Source organism: Haliotis asinina, chromosome 16 (assembly GCF_037392515.1).
Source record: "Haliotis asinina isolate JCU_RB_2024 chromosome 16, JCU_Hal_asi_v2, whole genome shotgun sequence".
Classification (NCBI taxonomy): Eukaryota; Metazoa; Mollusca; class Gastropoda; order Lepetellida; family Haliotidae; genus Haliotis; species Haliotis asinina.
Window position 1 is genome coordinate 9,173,553 of NC_090295.1, and position 18,461 is coordinate 9,192,013.

An 18,461-nucleotide genomic window follows, 5' to 3' on the forward strand; every position below is an offset into this window, starting at 1 on the left:
GTCTTGCTTTGTACAAGTGGGAGAGTAGAGGTTGGAGTTTGTATGTGTTAAGGAATGTTACTTGGGCCTGACATATTTTGGAGCGTGTGGAGAAGTTAGTTTGCATAGACCAGAGGCATGTTTCCCACATCTGACAGCAACGGTCGTCGTGGCCGAGTGGTTAAGGCGATAGACTAGAAATCTATTGGGATCTTCCCGCGCAGGTTCGAATCCTGCCGACGACGCATTCTTTTTCACAACTGTTTTGTGACATGTTTCCTTCGTTTTTTGCGCCTGAAGAGTACCCAAGCTGTACACAGTTGTGGCACACATCAGCTGCCACGAGAATGGCATGCCAACAGACTCGTCTTCCACGGGTAACTCGAACACAGTGCAGGTGGCTGGTCTCGGGTGCATGCATGCATGCAAAGTATATTCCACTGGGCACAAGATTATTTACTGCAAGAGACAGGTGTAGGCCAGAATACATACAGGGTGGTTAGAATACAGCCATTGTCTTGAAGATGAGCCAGTTTGTCTTGCTTTGTACAAGTGGGAGAGTAGAGGTTGGAGTTTGTATGTGTTAAGGAATGTTACTTGGGCCTGACATATTTTGGAGCGTGTGGAGAAGTTAGTTTGCATAGACCAGAGGCATGTTTCCCACATCTGACAGCAACGGTCGTCGTGGCCGAGTGGTTAAGGCGATAGACTAGAAATCTATTGGGATCTTCCCGCGCAGGTTCGAATCCTGCCGACGACGCATTCTTTTTCACAACTGTTTTGTGACATGTTTCCTTCGTTTTTTTGCGCCTGAAGAGTACCCAAGCTGTGCACAGTTGTGGCACACATCAGCTGCCACGAGAATGGCATGCCAACAGACTCGTCTTCCACGGGTAACTCGAACACAGTGCAGGTGGCTGGTCTCGGGTGCATGCATGCATGCAAAGTATATTCCACTGGGCACAAGATTATTTACTGCAAGAGACAGGTGTAGGCCAGAATACATACAGGGTGGTTAGAATACAGCCATTGTCTTGAAGATGAGCCAGTTTGTCTTGCTTTGTACAAGTGGGAGAGTAGAGGTTGGAGTTTGTATGTGTTAAGGAATGTTACTTGGGCCTGACATATTTTGGAGCGTGTGGAGAAGTTAGTTTGCATAGACCAGAGGCATGTTTCCCACATCGGACAGCAACGGTCGTCGTGGCCGAGTGGTTAAGGCGATAGACTAGAAATCTATTGGGATCTTCCCGCGCAGGTTCGAATCCTGCCGACGACGCATTCTTTTTCACAACTGTTTTGTGACATGTTTCCTTCGTTTTTTGCGCCTGAAGAGTACCCAAGCTGTACACAGTTGTGGCACACATCAGCTGCCACGAGAATGGCATGCCAACAGACTCGTCTTCCACGGGTAACTCGAACACAGTGCAGGTGGCTGGTCTCGGGTGCATGCATGCATGCAAAGTATATTCCACTGGGCACAAGATTATTTACTGCAAGAGACAGGTGTAGGCCAGAATACATACAGGGTGGTTAGAATACAGCCATTGTCTTGAAGATGAGCCAGTTTGTCTTGCTTTGTACAAGTGGGAGAGTAGAGGTTGGAGTTTGTATGTGTTAAGGAATGTTACTTGGGCCTGACATATTTTGGAGCGTGTGGAGAAGTTAGTTTGCATAGACCAGAGGCATGTTTCCCACATCTGACAGCAACGGTCGTCGTGGCCGAGTGGTTAAGGCGATAGACTAGAAATCTATTGGGATCTTCCCGCGCAGGTTCGAATCCTGACGACGACGCATTCTTTTTCACAACTGTTTTGTGACATGTTTCCTTCGTTTTTTGCGCCTGAAGAGTACCCAAGCTGTACACAGTTGTGGCACACATCAGCTGCCACGAGAATGGCATGCCAACAGACTCGTCTTCCACGGGTAACTCGAACACAGTGCAGGTGGCTGGTCTCGGGTGCATGCATGCATGCAAAGTATATTCCACTGGGCACAAGATTATTTACTGCAAGAGACAGGTGTAGGCCAGAATACATACAGGGTGGTTAGAATACAGCCATTGTCTTGAAGATGAGCCAGTTTGTCTTGCTTTGTACAAGTGGGAGAGTAGAGGTTGGAGTTTGTATGTGTTAAGGAATGTTACTTGGGCCTGACATATTTTGGAGCGTGTGGAGAAGTTAGTTTGCATAGACCAGAGGCATGTTTCCCACATCGGACAGCAACGGTCGTCGTGGCCGAGTGGTTAAGGCGATAGACTAGAAATCTATTGGGATCTTCCCGCGCAGGTTCGAATCCTGCCGACGACGCATTCTTTTTCACAACTGTTTTGTGACATGTTTCCTTCGTTTTTTGCGCCTGAAGAGTACCCAAGCTGTACACAGTTGTGGCACACATCAGCTGCCACGAGAATGGCATGCCAACAGACTCGTCTTCCACGGGTAACTCGAACACAGTGCAGGTGGCTGGTCTCGGGTGCATGCATGCATGCAAAGTATATTCCACTGGGCACAAGATTATTTACTGCAAGAGACAGGTGTAGGCCAGAATACATACAGGGTGGTTAGAATACAGCCATTGTCTTGAAGATGAGCCAGTTTGTCTTGCTTTGTACAAGTGGGAGAGTAGAGGTTGGAGTTTGTATGTGTTAAGGAATGTTACTTGGGCCTGACATATTTTGGAGCGTGTGGAGAAGTTAGTTTGCATAGACCAGAGGCATGTTTCCCACATCTGACAGCAACGGTCGTCGTGGCCGAGTGGTTAAGGCGATAGACTAGAAATCTATTGGGATCTTCCCGCGCAGGTTCGAATCCTGCCGACGACGCATTCTTTTTCACAACTGTTTTGTGACATGTTTCCTTCGTTTTTTTGCGCCTGAAGAGTACCCAAGCTGTGCACAGTTGTGGCACACATCAGCTGCCACGAGAATGGCATGCCAACAGACTCGTCTTCCACGGGTAACTCGAACACAGTGCAGGTGGCTGGTCTCGGGTGCATGCATGCATGCAAAGTATATTCCACTGGGCACAAGATTATTTACTGCAAGAGACAGGTGTAGGCCAGAATACATACAGGGTGGTTAGAATACAGCCATTGTCTTGAAGATGAGCCAGTTTGTCTTGCTTTGTACAAGTGGGAGAGTAGAGGTTGGAGTTTGTATGTGTTAAGGAATGTTACTTGGGCCTGACATATTTTGGAGCGTGTGGAGAAGTTAGTTTGCATAGACCAGAGGCATGTTTCCCACATCGGACAGCAACGGTCGTCGTGGCCGAGTGGTTAAGGCGATAGACTAGAAATCTATTGGGATCTTCCCGCGCAGGTTCGAATCCTGCCGACGACGCATTCTTTTTCACAACTGTTTTGTGACATGTTTCCTTCGTTTTTTGCGCCTGAAGAGTACCCAAGCTGTACACAGTTGTGGCACACATCAGCTGCCACGAGAATGGCATGCCAACAGACTCGTCTTCCACGGGTAACTCGAACACAGTGCAGGTGGCTGGTCTCGGGTGCATGCATGCATGCAAAGTATATTCCACTGGGCACAAGATTATTTACTGCAAGAGACAGGTGTAGGCCAGAATACATACAGGGTGGTTAGAATACAGCCATTGTCTTGAAGATGAGCCAGTTTGTCTTGCTTTGTACAAGTGGGAGAGTAGAGGTTGGAGTTTGTATGTGTTAAGGAATGTTACTTGGGCCTGACATATTTTGGAGCGTGTGGAGAAGTTAGTTTGCATAGACCAGAGGCATGTTTCCCACATCTGACAGCAACGGTCGTCGTGGCCGAGTGGTTAAGGCGATAGACTAGAAATCTATTGGGATCTTCCCGCGCAGGTTCGAATCCTGACGACGACGCATTCTTTTTCACAACTGTTTTGTGACATGTTTCCTTCGTTTTTTGCGCCTGAAGAGTACCCAAGCTGTACACAGTTGTGGCACACATCAGCTGCCACGAGAATGGCATGCCAACAGACTCGTCTTCCACGGGTAACTCGAACACAGTGCAGGTGGCTGGTCTCGGGTGCATGCATGCATGCAAAGTATATTCCACTGGGCACAAGATTATTTACTGCAAGAGACAGGTGTAGGCCAGAATACATACAGGGTGGTTAGAATACAGCCATTGTCTTGAAGATGAGCCAGTTTGTCTTGCTTTGTACAAGTGGGAGAGTAGAGGTTGGAGTTTGTATGTGTTAAGGAATGTTACTTGGGCCTGACATATTTTGGAGCGTGTGGAGAAGTTAGTTTGCATAGACCAGAGGCATGTTTCCCACATCGGACAGCAACGGTCGTCGTGGCCGAGTGGTTAAGGCGATAGACTAGAAATCTATTGGGATCTTCCCGCGCAGGTTCGAATCCTGCCGACGACGCATTCTTTTTCACAACTGTTTTGTGACATGTTTCCTTCGTTTTTTGCGCCTGAAGAGTACCCAAGCTGTACACAGTTGTGGCACACATCAGCTGCCACGAGAATGGCATGCCAACAGACTCGTCTTCCACGGGTAACTCGAACACAGTGCAGGTGGCTGGTCTCGGGTGCATGCATGCATGCAAAGTATATTCCACTGGGCACAAGATTATTTACTGCAAGAGACAGGTGTAGGCCAGAATACATACAGGGTGGTTAGAATACAGCCATTGTCTTGAAGATGAGCCAGTTTGTCTTGCTTTGTACAAGTGGGAGAGTAGAGGTTGGAGTTTGTATGTGTTAAGGAATGTTACTTGGGCCTGACATATTTTGGAGCGTGTGGAGAAGTTAGTTTGCATAGACCAGAGGCATGTTTCCCACATCTGACAGCAACGGTCGTCGTGGCCGAGTGGTTAAGGCGATAGACTAGAAATCTATTGGGATCTTCCCGCGCAGGTTCGAATCCTGCCGACGACGCATTCTTTTTCACAACTGTTTTGTGACATGTTTCCTTCGTTTTTTGCGCCTGAAGAGTACCCAAGCTGTACACAGTTGTGGCACACATCAGCTGCCACGAGAATGGCATGCCAACAGACTCGTCTTCCACGGGTAACTCGAACACAGTGCAGGTGGCTGGTCTCGGGTGCATGCATGCATGCAAAGTATATTCCACTGGGCACAAGATTATTTACTGCAAGAGACAGGTGTAGGCCAGAATACATACAGGGTGGTTAGAATACAGCCATTGTCTTGAAGATGAGCCAGTTTGTCTTGCTTTGTACAAGTGGGAGAGTAGAGGTTGGAGTTTGTATGTGTTAAGGAATGTTACTTGGGCCTGACATATTTTGGAGCGTGTGGAGAAGTTAGTTTGCATAGACCAGAGGCATGTTTCCCACATCTGACAGCAACGGTCGTCGTGGCCGAGTGGTTAAGGCGATAGACTAGAAATCTATTGGGATCTTCCCGCGCAGGTTCGAATCCTGCCGACGACGCATTCTTTTTCACAACTGTTTTGTGACATGTTTCCTTCGTTTTTTGCGCCTGAAGAGTACCCAAGCTGTACACAGTTGTGGCACACATCAGCTGCCACGAGAATGGCATGCCAACAGACTCGTCTTCCACGGGTAACTCGAACACAGTGCAGGTGGCTGGTCTCGGGTGCATGCATGCATGCAAAGTATATTCCACTGGGCACAAGATTATTTACTGCAAGAGACAGGTGTAGGCCAGAATACATACAGGGTGGTTAGAATACAGCCATTGTCTTGAAGATGAGCCAGTTTGTCTTGCTTTGTACAAGTGGGAGAGTAGAGGTTGGAGTTTGTATGTGTTAAGGAATGTTACTTGGGCCTGACATATTTTGGAGCGTGTGGAGAAGTTAGTTTGCATAGACCAGAGGCATGTTTCCCACATCTGACAGCAACGGTCGTCGTGGCCGAGTGGTTAAGGCGATAGACTAGAAATCTATTGGGATCTTCCCGCGCAGGTTCGAATCCTGCCGACGACGCATTCTTTTTCACAACTGTTTTGTGACATGTTTCCTTCGTTTTTTGCGCCTGAAGAGTACCCAAGCTGTACACAGTTGTGGCACACATCAGCTGCCACGAGAATGGCATGCCAACAGACTCGTCTTCCACGGGTAACTCGAACACAGTGCAGGTGGCTGGTCTCGGGTGCATGCATGCATGCAAAGTATATTCCACTGGGCACAAGATTATTTACTGCAAGAGACAGGTGTAGGCCAGAATACATACAGGGTGGTTAGAATACAGCCATTGTCTTGAAGATGAGCCAGTTTGTCTTGCTTTGTACAAGTGGGAGAGTAGAGGTTGGAGTTTGTATGTGTTAAGGAATGTTACTTGGGCCTGACATATTTTGGAGCGTGTGGAGAAGTTAGTTTGCATAGACCAGAGGCATGTTTCCCACATCGGACAGCAACGGTCGTCGTGGCCGAGTGGTTAAGGCGATAGACTAGAAATCTATTGGGATCTTCCCGCGCAGGTTCGAATCCTGCCGACGACGCATTCTTTTTCACAACTGTTTTGTGACATGTTTCCTTCGTTTTTTGCGCCTGAAGAGTACCCAAGCTGAACACAGTTGTGGCACACATCAGCTGCCACGAGAATGGCATGCCAACAGACTCGTCTTCCACGGGTAACTCGAACACAGTGCAGGTGGCTGGTCTCGGGTGCATGCATGCATGCAAAGTATATTCCACTGGGCACAAGATTATTTACTGCAAGAGACAGGTGTAGGCCAGAATACATACAGGGTGGTTAGAATACAGCCATTGTCTTGAAGATGAGCCAGTTTGTCTTGCTTTGTACAAGTGGGAGAGTAGAGGTTGGAGTTTGTATGTGTTAAGGAATGTTACTTGGGCCTGACATATTTTGGAGCGTGTGGAGAAGTTAGTTTGCATAGACCAGAGGCATGTTTCCCACATCTGACAGCAACGGTCGTCGTGGCCGAGTGGTTAAGGCGATAGACTAGAATTCTATTGGGATCTTCCCGCGCAGGTTCGAATCCTGCCGACGACGCATTCTTTTTCACAACTGTTTTGTGACATGTTTCCTTCGTTTTTTGCGCCTGAAGAGTACCCAAGCTGTACACAGTTGTGGCACACATCAGCTGCCACGAGAATGGCATGCCAACAGACTCGTCTTCCACGGGTAACTCGAACACAGTGCAGGTGGCTGGTCTCGGGTGCATGCATGCATGCAAAGTATATTCCACTGGGCACAAGATTATTTACTGCAAGAGACAGGTGTAGGCCAGAATACATACAGGGTGGTTAGAATACAGCCATTGTCTTGAAGATGAGCCAGTTTGTCTTGCTTTGTACAAGTGGGAGAGTAGAGGTTGGAGTTTGTATGTGTTAAGGAATGTTACTTGGGCCTGACATATTTTGGAGCGTGTGGAGAAGTTAGTTTGCATAGACCAGAGGCATGTTTCCCACATCGGACAGCAACGGTCGTCGTGGCCGAGTGGTTAAGGCGATAGACTAGAAATCTATTGGGATCTTCCCGCGCAGGTTCGAATCCTGCCGACGACGCATTCTTTTTCACAACTGTTTTGTGACATGTTTCCTTCGTTTTTTGCGCCTGAAGAGTACCCAAGCTGAACACAGTTGTGGCACACATCAGCTGCCACGAGAATGGCATGCCAACAGACTCGTCTTCCACGGGTAACTCGAACACAGTGCAGGTGGCTGGTCTCGGGTGCATGCATGCATGCAAAGTATATTCCACTGGGCACAAGATTATTTACTGCAAGAGACAGGTGTAGGCCAGAATACATACAGGGTGGTTAGAATACAGCCATTGTCTTGAAGATGAGCCAGTTTGTCTTGCTTTGTACAAGTGGGAGAGTAGAGGTTGGAGTTTGTATGTGTTAAGGAATGTTACTTGGGCCTGACATATTTTGGAGCGTGTGGAGAAGTTAGTTTGCATAGACCAGAGGCATGTTTCCCACATCTGACAGCAACGGTCGTCGTGGCCGAGTGGTTAAGGCGATAGACTAGAATTCTATTGGGATCTTCCCGCGCAGGTTCGAATCCTGCCGACGACGCATTCTTTTTCACAACTGTTTTGTGACATGTTTCCTTCGTTTTTTGCGCCTGAAGAGTACCCAAGCTGTACACAGTTGTGGCACACATCAGCTGCCACGAGAATGGCATGCCAACAGACTCGTCTTCCACGGGTAACTCGAACACAGTGCAGGTGGCTGGTCTCGGGTGCATGCATGCATGCAAAGTATATTCCACTGGGCACAAGATTATTTACTGCAAGAGACAGGTGTAGGCCAGAATACATACAGGGTGGTTAGAATACAGCCATTGTCTTGAAGATGAGCCAGTTTGTCTTGCTTTGTACAAGTGGGAGAGTAGAGGTTGGAGTTTGTATGTGTTAAGGAATGTTACTTGGGCCTGACATATTTTGGAGCGTGTGGAGAAGTTAGTTTGCATAGACCAGAGGCATGTTTCCCACATCTGACAGCAACGGTCGTCGTGGCCGAGTGGTTAAGGCGATAGACTAGAAATCTATTGGGATCTTCCCGCGCAGGTTCGAATCCTGCCGACGACGCATTCTTTTTCACAACTGTTTTGTGACATGTTTCCTTCGTTTTTTGCGCCTGAAGAGTACCCAAGCTGTACACAGTTGTGGCACACATCAGCTGCCACGAGAATGGCATGCCAACAGACTCGTCTTCCACGGGTAACTCGAACACAGTGCAGGTGGCTGGTCTCGGGTGCATGCATGCATGCAAAGTATATTCCACTGGGCACAAGATTATTTACTGCAAGAGACAGGTGTAGGCCAGAATACATACAGGGTGGTTAGAATACAGCCATTGTCTTGAAGATGAGCCAGTTTGTCTTACTTTGTACAAGTGGGAGAGTAGAGGTTGGAGTTTGTATGTGTTAAGGAATGTTACTTGGGCCTGACATATTTTGGAGCGTGTGGAGAAGTTAGTTTGCATAGACCAGAGGCATGTTTCCCACATCTGACAGCAACGGTCGTCGTGGCCGAGTGGTTAAGGCGATAGACTAGAAATCTATTGGGATCTTCCCGCGCAGGTTCGAATCCTGCCGACGACGCATTCTTTTTCACAACTGTTTTGTGACATGTTTCCTTCGTTTTTTGCGCCTGAAGAGTACCCAAGCTGTACACAGTTGTGGCACACATCAGCTGCCACGAGAATGGCATGCCAACAGACTCGTCTTCCACGGGTAACTCGAACACAGTGCAGGTGGCTGGTCTCGGGTGCATGCATGCATGCAAAGTATATTCCACTGGGCACAAGATTATTTACTGCAAGAGACAGGTGTAGGCCAGAATACATACAGGGTGGTTAGAATACAGCCATTGTCTTGAAGATGAGCCAGTTTGTCTTGCTTTGTACAAGTGGGAGAGTAGAGGTTGGAGTTTGTATGTGTTAAGGAATGTTACTTGGGCCTGACATATTTTGGAGCGTGTGGAGAAGTTAGTTTGCATAGACCAGAGGCATGTTTCCCACATCTGACAGCAACGGTCGTCGTGGCCGAGTGGTTAAGGCGATAGACTAGAAATCTATTGGGATCTTCCCGCGCAGGTTCGAATCCTGCCGACGACGCATTCTTTTTCACAACTGTTTTGTGACATGTTTCCTTCGTTTTTTGCGCCTGAAGAGTACCCAAGCTGTACACAGTTGTGGCACACATCAGCTGCCACGAGAATGGCATGCCAACAGACTCGTCTTCCACGGGTAACTCGAACACAGTGCAGGTGGTTGGTCTCGGGTGCATGCATGCATGCAAAGTATATTCCACTGGGCACAAGATTATTTACTGCAAGAGACAGGTGTAGGCCAGAATACATACAGGGTGGTTAGAATACAGCCATTGTCTTGAAGATGAGCCAGTTTGTCTTGCTTTGTACAAGTGGGAGAGTAGAGGTTGGAGTTTGTATGTGTTAAGGAATGTTACTTGGGCCTGACATATTTTGGAGCGTGTGGAGAAGTTAGTTTGCATAGACCAGAGGCATGTTTCCCACATCTGACAGCAACGGTCGTCGTGGCCGAGTGGTTAAGGCGATAGACTAGAAATCTATTGGGATCTTCCCGCGCAGGTTCGAATCCTGCCGACGACGCATTCTTTTTCACAACTGTTTTGTGACATGTTTCCTTCGTTTTTTGCGCCTGAAGAGTACCCAAGCTGTACACAGTTGTGGCACACATCAGCTGCCACGAGAATGGCATGCCAACAGACTCGTCTTCCACGGGTAACTCGAACACAGTGCAGGTGGCTGGTCTCGGGTGCATGCATGCATGCAAAGTATATTCCACTGGGCACAAGATTATTTACTGCAAGAGACAGGTGTAGGCCAGAATACATACAGGGTGGTTAGAATACAGCCATTGTCTTGAAGATGAGCCAGTTTGTCTTGCTTTGTACAAGTGGGAGAGTAGAGGTTGGAGTTTGTATGTGTTAAGGAATGTTACTTGGGCCTGACATATTTTGGAGCGTGTGGAGAAGTTAGTTTGCATAGACCAGAGGCATGTTTCCCACATCTGACAGCAACGGTCGTCGTGGCCGAGTGGTTAAGGCGATAGACTAGAAATCTATTGGGATCTTCCCGCGCAGGTTCGAATCCTGCCGACGACGCATTCTTTTTCACAACTGTTTTGTGACATGTTTCCTTCGTTTTTTGCGCCTGAAGAGTACCCAAGCTGTACACAGTTGTGGCACACATCAGCTGCCACGAGAATGGCATGCCAACAGACTCGTCTTCCACGGGTAACTCGAACACAGTGCAGGTGGCTGGTCTCGGGTGCATGCATGCATGCAAAGTATATTCCACTGGGCACAAGATTATTTACTGCAAGAGACAGGTGTAGGCCAGAATACATACAGGGTGGTTAGAATACAGCCATTGTCTTGAAGATGAGCCAGTTTGTCTTACTTTGTACAAGTGGGAGAGTAGAGGTTGGAGTTTGTATGTGTTAAGGAATGTTACTTGGGCCTGACATATTTTGGAGCGTGTGGAGAAGTTAGTTTGCATAGACCAGAGGCATGTTTCCCACATCTGACAGCAACGGTCGTCGTGGCCGAGTGGTTAAGGCGATAGACTAGAAATCTATTGGGATCTTCCCGCGCAGGTTCGAATCCTGCCGACGACGCATTCTTTTTCACAACTGTTTTGTGACATGTTTCCTTCGTTTTTTTGCGCCTGAAGAGTACCCAAGCTGTACACAGTTGTGGCACACATCAGCTGCCACGAGAATGGCATGCCAACAGACTCGTCTTCCACGGGTAACTCGAACACAGTGCAGGTGGCTGGTCTCGGGTGCATGCATGCATGCAAAGTATATTCCACTGGGCACAAGATTATTTACTGCAAGAGACAGGTGTAGGCCAGAATACATACAGGGTGGTTAGAATACAGCCATTGTCTTGAAGATGAGCCAGTTTGTCTTGCTTTGTACAAGTGGGAGAGTAGAGGTTGGAGTTTGTATGTGTTAAGGAATGTTACTTGGGCCTGACATATTTTGGAGCGTGTGGAGAAGTTAGTTTGCATAGACCAGAGGCATGTTTCCCACATCTGACAGCAACGGTCGTCGTGGCCGAGTGGTTAAGGCGATAGACTAGAAATCTATTGGGATCTTCCCGCGCAGGTTCGAATCCTGCCGACGACGCATTCTTTTTCACAACTGTTTTGTGACATGTTTCCTTCGTTTTTTGCGCCTGAAGAGTACCCAAGCTGTACACAGTTGTGGCACACATCAGCTGCCACGAGAATGGCATGCCAACAGACTCGTCTTCCACGGGTAACTCGAACACAGTGCAGGTGGCTGGTCTCGGGTGCATGCATGCATGCAAAGTATATTCCACTGGTCACAAGATTATTTACTGCAAGAGACAGGTGTAGGCCAGAATACATACAGGGTGGTTAGAATACAGCCATTGTCTTGAAGATGAGCCAGTTTGTCTTGCTTTGTACAAGTGGGAGAGTAGAGGTTGGAGTTTGTATGTGTTAAGGAATGTTACTTGGGCCTGACATATTTTGGAGCGTGTGGAGAAGTTAGTTTGCATAGACCAGAGGCATGTTTCCCACATCTGACAGCAACGGTCGTCGTGGCCGAGTGGTTAAGGCGATAGACTAGAAATCTATTGGGATCTTCCCGCGCAGGTTCGAATCCTGCCGACGACGCATTCTTTTTCACAACTGTTTTGTGACATGTTTCCTTCGTTTTTTGCGCCTGAAGAGTACCCAAGCTGTACACAGTTGTGGCACACATCAGCTGCCACGAGAATGGCATGCCAACAGACTCGTCTTCCACGGGTAACTCGAACACAGTGCAGGTGGCTGGTCTCGGGTGCATGCATGCATGCAAAGTATATTCCACTGGGCACAAGATTATTTACTGCAAGAGACAGGTGTAGGCCAGAATACATACAGGGTGGTTAGAATACAGCCATTGTCTTGAAGATGAGCCAGTTTGTCTTGCTTTGTACAAGTGGGAGAGTAGAGGTTGGAGTTTGTATGTGTTAAGGAATGTTACTTGGGCCTGACATATTTTGGAGCGTGTGGAGAAGTTAGTTTGCATAGACCAGAGGCATGTTTCCCACATCGGACAGCAACGGTCGTCGTGGCCGAGTGGTTAAGGCGATAGACTAGAAATCTATTGGGATCTTCCCGCGCAGGTTCGAATCCTGCCGACGACGCATTCTTTTTCACAACTGTTTTGTGACATGTTTCCTTCGTTTTTTGCGCCTGAAGAGTACCCAAGCTGTACACAGTTGTGGCACACATCAGCTGCCACGAGAATGGCATGCCAACAGACTCGTCTTCCACGGGTAACTCGAACACAGTGCAGGTGGCTGGTCTCGGGTGCATGCATGCATGCAAAGTATATTCCACTGGGCACAAGATTATTTACTGCAAGAGACAGGTGTAGGCCAGAATACATACAGGGTGGTTAGAATACAGCCATTGTCTTGAAGATGAGCCAGTTTGTCTTGCTTTGTACAAGTGGGAGAGTAGAGGTTGGAGTTTGTATGTGTTAAGGAATGTTACTTGGGCCTGACATATTTTGGAGCGTGTGGAGAAGTTAGTTTGCATAGACCAGAGGCATGTTTCCCACATCTGACAGCAACGGTCGTCGTGGCCGAGTGGTTAAGGCGATAGACTAGAAATCTATTGGGATCTTCCCGCGCAGGTTCGAATCCTGCCGACGACGCATTCTTTTTCACAACTGTTTTGTGACATGTTTCCTTCGTTTTTTGCGCCTGAAGAGTACCCAAGCTGTACACAGTTGTGGCACACATCAGCTGCCACGAGAATGGCATGCCAACAGACTCGTCTTCCACGGGTAACTCGAACACAGTGCAGGTGGCTGGTCTCGGGTGCATGCATGCATGCAAAGTATATTCCACTGGGCACAAGATTATTTACTGCAAGAGACAGGTGTAGGCCAGAATACATACAGGGTGGTTAGAATACAGCCATTGTCTTGAAGATGAGCCAGTTTGTCTTGCTTTGTACAAGTGGGAGAGTAGAGGTTGGAGTTTGTATGTGTTAAGGAATGTTACTTGGGCCTGACATATTTTGGAGCGTGTGGAGAAGTTAGTTTGCATAGACCAGAGGCATGTTTCCCACATCTGACAGCAACGGTCGTCGTCGTGGCCGAGTGGTTAAGGCGATAGACTAGAAATCTATTGGGATCTTCCCGCGCAGGTTCGAATCCTGCCGACGACGCATTCTTTTTCACAACTGTTTTGTGACATGTTTCCTTCGTTTTTTGCGCCTGAAGAGTACCCAAGCTGTACACAGTTGTGGCACACATCAGCTGCCACGAGAATGGCATGCCAACAGACTCGTCTTCCACGGGTAACTCGAACACAGTGCAGGTGGCTGGTCTCGGGTGCATGCATGCATGCAAAGTATATTCCACTGGGCACAAGATTATTTACTGCAAGAGACAGGTGTAGGCCAGAATACATACAGGGTGGTTAGAATACAGCCATTGTCTTGAAGATGAGCCAGTTTGTCTTACTTTGTACAAGTGGGAGAGTAGAGGTTGGAGTTTGTATGTGTTAAGGAATGTTACTTGGGCCTGACATATTTTGGAGCGTGTGGAGAAGTTAGTTTGCATAGACCAGAGGCATGTTTCCCACATCTGACAGCAACGGTCGTCGTGGCCGAGTGGTTAAGGCGATAGACTAGAAATCTATTGGGATCTTCCCGCGCAGGTTCGAATCCTGCCGACGACGCATTCTTTTTCACAACTGTTTTGTGACATGTTTCCTTCGTTTTTTTGCGCCTGAAGAGTACCCAAGCTGTACACAGTTGTGGCACACATCAGCTGCCACGAGAATGGCATGCCAACAGACTCGTCTTCCACGGGTAACTCGAACACAGTGCAGGTGGCTGGTCTCGGGTGCATGCATGCATGCAAAGTATATTCCACTGGGCACAAGATTATTTACTGCAAGAGACAGGTGTAGGCCAGAATACATACAGGGTGGTTAGAATACAGCCATTGTCTTGAAGATGAGCCAGTTTGTCTTGCTTTGTACAAGTGGGAGAGTAGAGGTTGGAGTTTGTATGTGTTAAGGAATGTTACTTGGGCCTGACATATTTTGGAGCGTGTGGAGAAGTTAGTTTGCATAGACCAGAGGCATGTTTCCCACATCTGACAGCAACGGTCGTCGTGGCCGAGTGGTTAAGGCGATAGACTAGAAATCTATTGGGATCTTCCCGCGCAGGTTCGAATCCTGCCGACGACGCATTCTTTTTCACAACTGTTTTGTGACATGTTTCCTTCGTTTTTTTGCGCCTGAAGAGTACCCAAGCTGTACACAGTTGTGGCACACATCAGCTGCCACGAGAATGGCATGCCAACAGACTCGTCTTCCACGGGTAACTCGAACACAGTGCAGGTGGCTGGTCTCGGGTGCATGCATGCATGCAAAGTATATTCCACTGGGCACAAGATTATTTACTGCAAGAGACAGGTGTAGGCCAGAATACATACAGGGTGGTTAGAATACAGCCATTGTCTTGAAGATGAGCCAGTTTGTCTTGCTTTGTACAAGTGGGAGAGTAGAGGTTGGAGTTTGTATGTGTTAAGGAATGTTACTTGGGCCTGACATATTTTGGAGCGTGTGGAGAAGTTAGTTTGCATAGACCAGAGGCATGTTTCCCACATCTGACAGCAACGGTCGTCGTGGCCGAGTGGTTAAGGCGATAGACTAGAAATCTATTGGGATCTTCCCGCGCAGGTTCGAATCCTGCCGACGACGCATTCTTTTTCACAACTGTTTTGTGACATGTTTCCTTCGTTTTTTGCGCCTGAAGAGTACCCAAGCTGTACACAGTTGTGGCACACATCAGCTGCCACGAGAATGGCATGCCAACAGACTCGTCTTCCACGGGTAACTCGAACACAGTGCAGGTGGCTGGTCTCGGGTGCATGCATGCATGCAAAGTATATTCCACTGGGCACAAGATTATTTACTGCAAGAGACAGGTGTAGGCCAGAATACATACAGGGTGCTTAGAATACAGCCATTGTCTTGAAGATGAGCCAGTTTGTCTTACTTTGTACAAGTGGGAGAGTAGAGGTTGGAGTTTGTATGTGTTAAGGAATGTTACTTGGGCCTGACATATTTTGGAGCGTGTGGAGAAGTTAGTTTGCATAGACCAGAGGCATGTTTCCCACATCTGACAGCAACGGTCGTCGTGGCCGAGTGGTTAAGGCGATAGACTAGAAATCTATTGGGATCTTCCCGCGCAGGTTCGAATCCTGCCGACGACGCATTCTTTTTCACAACTGTTTTGTGACATGTTTCCTTCGTTTTTTTGCGCCTGAAGAGTACCCAAGCTGTACACAGTTGTGGCACACATCAGCTGCCACGAGAATGGCATGCCAACAGACTCGTCTTCCACGGGTAACTCGAACACAGTGCAGGTGGCTGGTCTCGGGTGCATGCATGCATGCAAAGTATATTCCACTGGGCACAAGATTATTTACTGCAAGAGACAGGTGTAGGCCAGAATACATACAGGGTGGTTAGAATACAGCCATTGTCTTGAAGATGAGCCAGTTTGTCTTACTTTGTACAAGTGGGAGAGTAGAGGTTGGAGTTTGTATGTGTTAAGGAATGTTACTTGGGCCTGACATATTTTGGAGCGTGTGGAGAAGTTAGTTTGCATAGACCAGAGGCATGTTTCCCACATCTGACAGCAACGGTCGTCGTGGCCGAGTGGTTAAGGCGATAGACTAGAAATCTATTGGGATCTTCCCGCGCAGGTTCGAATCCTGCCGACGACGCATTCTTTTTCACAACTGTTTTGTGACATGTTTCCTTCGTTTTTTTGCGCCTGAAGAGTACCCAAGCTGTACACAGTTGTGGCACACATCAGCTGCCACGAGAATGGCATGCCAACAGACTCGTCTTCCACGGGTAACTCGAACACAGTGCAGGTGGCTGGTCTCGGGTGCATGCATGCATGCATGCAAAGTATATTCCACTGGGCACAAGATTATTTACTGCAAGAGACAGGTGTAGGCCAGAATACATACAGGGTGGTTAGAATACAGCCATTGTCTTGAAGATGAGCCAGTTTGTCTTGCTTTGTACAAGTGGGAGAGTAGAGGTTGGAGTTTGTATGTGTTAAGGAATGTTACTTGGGCCTGACATATTTTGGAGCGTGTGGAGAAGTTAGTTTGCATAGACCAGAGGCATGTTTCCCACATCTGACAGCAACGGTCGTCGTGGCCGAGTGGTTAAGGCGATAGACTAGAAATCTATTGGGATCTTCCCGCGCAGGTTCGAATCCTGCCGACGACGCATTCTTTTTCACAACTGTTTTGTGACATGTTTCCTTCGTTTTTTGCGCCTGAAGAGTACCCAAGCTGTACACAGTTGTGGCACACATCAGCTGCCACGAGAATGGCATGCCAACAGACTCGTCTTCCACGGGTAACTCGAACACAGTGCAGGTGGCTGGTCTCGGGTGCATGCATGCATGCAAAGTATATTCCACTGGGCACAAGATTATTTACTGCAAGAGACAGGTGTAGGCCAGAATACATACAGGGTGCTTAGAATACAGCCATTGTCTTGAAGATGAGCCAGTTTGTCTTACTTTGTACAAGTGGGAGAGTAGAGGTTGGAGTTTGTATGTGTTAAGGAATGTTACTTGGGCCTGACATATTTTGGAGCGTGTGGAGAAGTTAGTTTGCATAGACCAGAGGCATGTTTCCCACATCTGACAGCAACGGTCGTCGTGGCCGAGTGGTTAAGGCGATAGACTTGAAATCTATTGGGATCTTCCCGCGCAGGTTCGAATCCTGCCGACGACGCATTCTTTTTCACAACTGTTTTGTGACATGTTTCCTTCGTTTTTTTGCGCCTGAAGAGTACCCAAGCTGTACACAGTTGTGGCACACATCAGCTGCCATGAGAATGGCATGCCAACAGACTCGTCTTCCACGGGTAACTCGAACACAGTGCAGGTGGCTGGTCTCGGGTGCATGCATGCATGCAAAGTATATTCCACTGGGCACAAGATTATTTACTGCAAGAGACAGGTGTAGGCCAGAATACATATAGGGTGGTTAGAATACAGCCATTGTCTTGAAGATGAGCCAGTTTGTCTTGCTTTGTACAAGTGGGAGAGTAGAGGTTGGAGTTTGTATGTGTTAAGGAATGTTACTTGGGCCTGACATATTTTGGAGCGTGTGGAGAAGTTAGTTTGCATAGACCAGAGGCATGTTTCCCACATCTGACAGCAACGGTCGTCGTGGCCGAGTGGTTAAGGCGATAGACTAGAAATCTATTGGGATCTTCCCGCGCAGGTTCGAATCCTGCCGACGACGCATTCTTTTTCACAACTGTTTTGTGACATGTTTCCTTCGTTTTTTGCGCCTGAAGAGTACCCAAGCTGTACACAGTTGTGGCACACATCAGCTGCCACGAGAATGGCATGCCAACAGACTCGTCTTCCACGGGTAACTCGAACACAGTGCAGGTGGCTGGTCTCGGGTGCATGCATGCATGCAAAGTATATTCCACTGGGCACAAGATTATTTACTGCAAGAGACAGGTGTAGGCCAGAATACATACAGGGTGGTTAGAATACAGCCATTGTCTTGAAGATGAGCCAGTTTGTCTTGCTTTGTACAAGTGGGAGAGTAGAGGTTGGAGTTTGTATGTGTTAAGGAATGTTACTTGGGCCTGACATATTTTGGAGCGTGTGGAGAAGTTAGTTTGCATAGACCAGAGGCATGTTTCCCACATCTGACAGCAACGGTCGTCGTGGCCGAGTGGTTAAGGCGATAGACTTGAAATCTATTGGGATCTTCCCGCGCAGGTTCGAATCCTGCCGACGACGCATTCTTTTTCACAACTGTTTTGTGACATGTTTCCTTCGTTTTTTGCGCCTGAAGAGTACCCAAGCTGTACACAGTTGTGGCACACATCAGCTGCCACGAGAATGGCATGCCAACAGACTCGTCTTCCACGGGTAACTCGAACACAGTGCAGGTGGCTGGTCTCGGGTGCATGCATGCATGCAAAGTATATTCCACT

General features: G+C 47.9%; 32 non-coding genes across 32 annotated transcripts; all 32 read left to right on the forward strand.

The window, feature by feature from the left end:
* Positions 1-142: 142 nt before the first annotated feature.
* Trnas-aga (transfer RNA serine (anticodon AGA)) lies at positions 143-224 on the forward strand. Its single transcript has one exon. It is a non-coding gene; the product is annotated as a tRNA-Ser (tRNA).
* A 433-nt stretch (positions 225-657) lies between these two features.
* On the forward strand, positions 658-739 carry Trnas-aga (transfer RNA serine (anticodon AGA)). The gene has a single exon. It is a non-coding gene; the product is annotated as a tRNA-Ser (tRNA).
* A 434-nt stretch (positions 740-1,173) lies between these two features.
* On the forward strand, positions 1,174-1,255 carry Trnas-aga (transfer RNA serine (anticodon AGA)). The gene has a single exon. It is a non-coding gene; the product is annotated as a tRNA-Ser (tRNA).
* A 948-nt stretch (positions 1,256-2,203) lies between these two features.
* Trnas-aga (transfer RNA serine (anticodon AGA)) lies at positions 2,204-2,285 on the forward strand. Its single transcript has one exon. It is a non-coding gene; the product is annotated as a tRNA-Ser (tRNA).
* Positions 2,286-2,718: 433 nt separating this feature from the next.
* On the forward strand, positions 2,719-2,800 carry Trnas-aga (transfer RNA serine (anticodon AGA)). The gene has a single exon. It is a non-coding gene; the product is annotated as a tRNA-Ser (tRNA).
* Positions 2,801-3,234: 434 nt separating this feature from the next.
* Trnas-aga (transfer RNA serine (anticodon AGA)) lies at positions 3,235-3,316 on the forward strand. Its single transcript has one exon. It is a non-coding gene; the product is annotated as a tRNA-Ser (tRNA).
* Positions 3,317-4,264: 948 nt separating this feature from the next.
* Positions 4,265-4,346, forward strand: Trnas-aga (transfer RNA serine (anticodon AGA)). Its single transcript has one exon. It is a non-coding gene; the product is annotated as a tRNA-Ser (tRNA).
* Positions 4,347-4,779: 433 nt separating this feature from the next.
* Trnas-aga (transfer RNA serine (anticodon AGA)) lies at positions 4,780-4,861 on the forward strand. Its single transcript has one exon. It is a non-coding gene; the product is annotated as a tRNA-Ser (tRNA).
* A 433-nt stretch (positions 4,862-5,294) lies between these two features.
* Positions 5,295-5,376, forward strand: Trnas-aga (transfer RNA serine (anticodon AGA)). The gene has a single exon. It is a non-coding gene; the product is annotated as a tRNA-Ser (tRNA).
* Positions 5,377-5,809: 433 nt separating this feature from the next.
* Positions 5,810-5,891, forward strand: Trnas-aga (transfer RNA serine (anticodon AGA)). Its single transcript has one exon. It is a non-coding gene; the product is annotated as a tRNA-Ser (tRNA).
* A 433-nt stretch (positions 5,892-6,324) lies between these two features.
* Trnas-aga (transfer RNA serine (anticodon AGA)) lies at positions 6,325-6,406 on the forward strand. The gene has a single exon. It is a non-coding gene; the product is annotated as a tRNA-Ser (tRNA).
* Positions 6,407-7,354: 948 nt separating this feature from the next.
* Trnas-aga (transfer RNA serine (anticodon AGA)) lies at positions 7,355-7,436 on the forward strand. Its single transcript has one exon. It is a non-coding gene; the product is annotated as a tRNA-Ser (tRNA).
* Positions 7,437-8,384: 948 nt separating this feature from the next.
* Trnas-aga (transfer RNA serine (anticodon AGA)) lies at positions 8,385-8,466 on the forward strand. The gene has a single exon. It is a non-coding gene; the product is annotated as a tRNA-Ser (tRNA).
* Positions 8,467-8,899: 433 nt separating this feature from the next.
* Trnas-aga (transfer RNA serine (anticodon AGA)) lies at positions 8,900-8,981 on the forward strand. The gene has a single exon. It is a non-coding gene; the product is annotated as a tRNA-Ser (tRNA).
* A 433-nt stretch (positions 8,982-9,414) lies between these two features.
* Positions 9,415-9,496, forward strand: Trnas-aga (transfer RNA serine (anticodon AGA)). Its single transcript has one exon. It is a non-coding gene; the product is annotated as a tRNA-Ser (tRNA).
* Positions 9,497-9,929: 433 nt separating this feature from the next.
* On the forward strand, positions 9,930-10,011 carry Trnas-aga (transfer RNA serine (anticodon AGA)). The gene has a single exon. It is a non-coding gene; the product is annotated as a tRNA-Ser (tRNA).
* Positions 10,012-10,444: 433 nt separating this feature from the next.
* Positions 10,445-10,526, forward strand: Trnas-aga (transfer RNA serine (anticodon AGA)). The gene has a single exon. It is a non-coding gene; the product is annotated as a tRNA-Ser (tRNA).
* A 433-nt stretch (positions 10,527-10,959) lies between these two features.
* Trnas-aga (transfer RNA serine (anticodon AGA)) lies at positions 10,960-11,041 on the forward strand. Its single transcript has one exon. It is a non-coding gene; the product is annotated as a tRNA-Ser (tRNA).
* Positions 11,042-11,475: 434 nt separating this feature from the next.
* On the forward strand, positions 11,476-11,557 carry Trnas-aga (transfer RNA serine (anticodon AGA)). The gene has a single exon. It is a non-coding gene; the product is annotated as a tRNA-Ser (tRNA).
* Positions 11,558-11,990: 433 nt separating this feature from the next.
* Positions 11,991-12,072, forward strand: Trnas-aga (transfer RNA serine (anticodon AGA)). Its single transcript has one exon. It is a non-coding gene; the product is annotated as a tRNA-Ser (tRNA).
* Positions 12,073-12,505: 433 nt separating this feature from the next.
* Trnas-aga (transfer RNA serine (anticodon AGA)) lies at positions 12,506-12,587 on the forward strand. Its single transcript has one exon. It is a non-coding gene; the product is annotated as a tRNA-Ser (tRNA).
* A 433-nt stretch (positions 12,588-13,020) lies between these two features.
* Positions 13,021-13,102, forward strand: Trnas-aga (transfer RNA serine (anticodon AGA)). Its single transcript has one exon. It is a non-coding gene; the product is annotated as a tRNA-Ser (tRNA).
* A 436-nt stretch (positions 13,103-13,538) lies between these two features.
* On the forward strand, positions 13,539-13,620 carry Trnas-aga (transfer RNA serine (anticodon AGA)). The gene has a single exon. It is a non-coding gene; the product is annotated as a tRNA-Ser (tRNA).
* A 433-nt stretch (positions 13,621-14,053) lies between these two features.
* On the forward strand, positions 14,054-14,135 carry Trnas-aga (transfer RNA serine (anticodon AGA)). The gene has a single exon. It is a non-coding gene; the product is annotated as a tRNA-Ser (tRNA).
* Positions 14,136-14,569: 434 nt separating this feature from the next.
* Trnas-aga (transfer RNA serine (anticodon AGA)) lies at positions 14,570-14,651 on the forward strand. The gene has a single exon. It is a non-coding gene; the product is annotated as a tRNA-Ser (tRNA).
* Positions 14,652-15,085: 434 nt separating this feature from the next.
* Trnas-aga (transfer RNA serine (anticodon AGA)) lies at positions 15,086-15,167 on the forward strand. The gene has a single exon. It is a non-coding gene; the product is annotated as a tRNA-Ser (tRNA).
* A 433-nt stretch (positions 15,168-15,600) lies between these two features.
* Trnas-aga (transfer RNA serine (anticodon AGA)) lies at positions 15,601-15,682 on the forward strand. Its single transcript has one exon. It is a non-coding gene; the product is annotated as a tRNA-Ser (tRNA).
* Positions 15,683-16,116: 434 nt separating this feature from the next.
* Positions 16,117-16,198, forward strand: Trnas-aga (transfer RNA serine (anticodon AGA)). Its single transcript has one exon. It is a non-coding gene; the product is annotated as a tRNA-Ser (tRNA).
* A 438-nt stretch (positions 16,199-16,636) lies between these two features.
* Trnas-aga (transfer RNA serine (anticodon AGA)) lies at positions 16,637-16,718 on the forward strand. The gene has a single exon. It is a non-coding gene; the product is annotated as a tRNA-Ser (tRNA).
* A 433-nt stretch (positions 16,719-17,151) lies between these two features.
* Trnas-uga (transfer RNA serine (anticodon UGA)) lies at positions 17,152-17,233 on the forward strand. The gene has a single exon. It is a non-coding gene; the product is annotated as a tRNA-Ser (tRNA).
* A 434-nt stretch (positions 17,234-17,667) lies between these two features.
* On the forward strand, positions 17,668-17,749 carry Trnas-aga (transfer RNA serine (anticodon AGA)). Its single transcript has one exon. It is a non-coding gene; the product is annotated as a tRNA-Ser (tRNA).
* A 433-nt stretch (positions 17,750-18,182) lies between these two features.
* On the forward strand, positions 18,183-18,264 carry Trnas-uga (transfer RNA serine (anticodon UGA)). The gene has a single exon. It is a non-coding gene; the product is annotated as a tRNA-Ser (tRNA).
* The last annotated feature ends 197 nt before the right edge of the window (positions 18,265-18,461 follow it).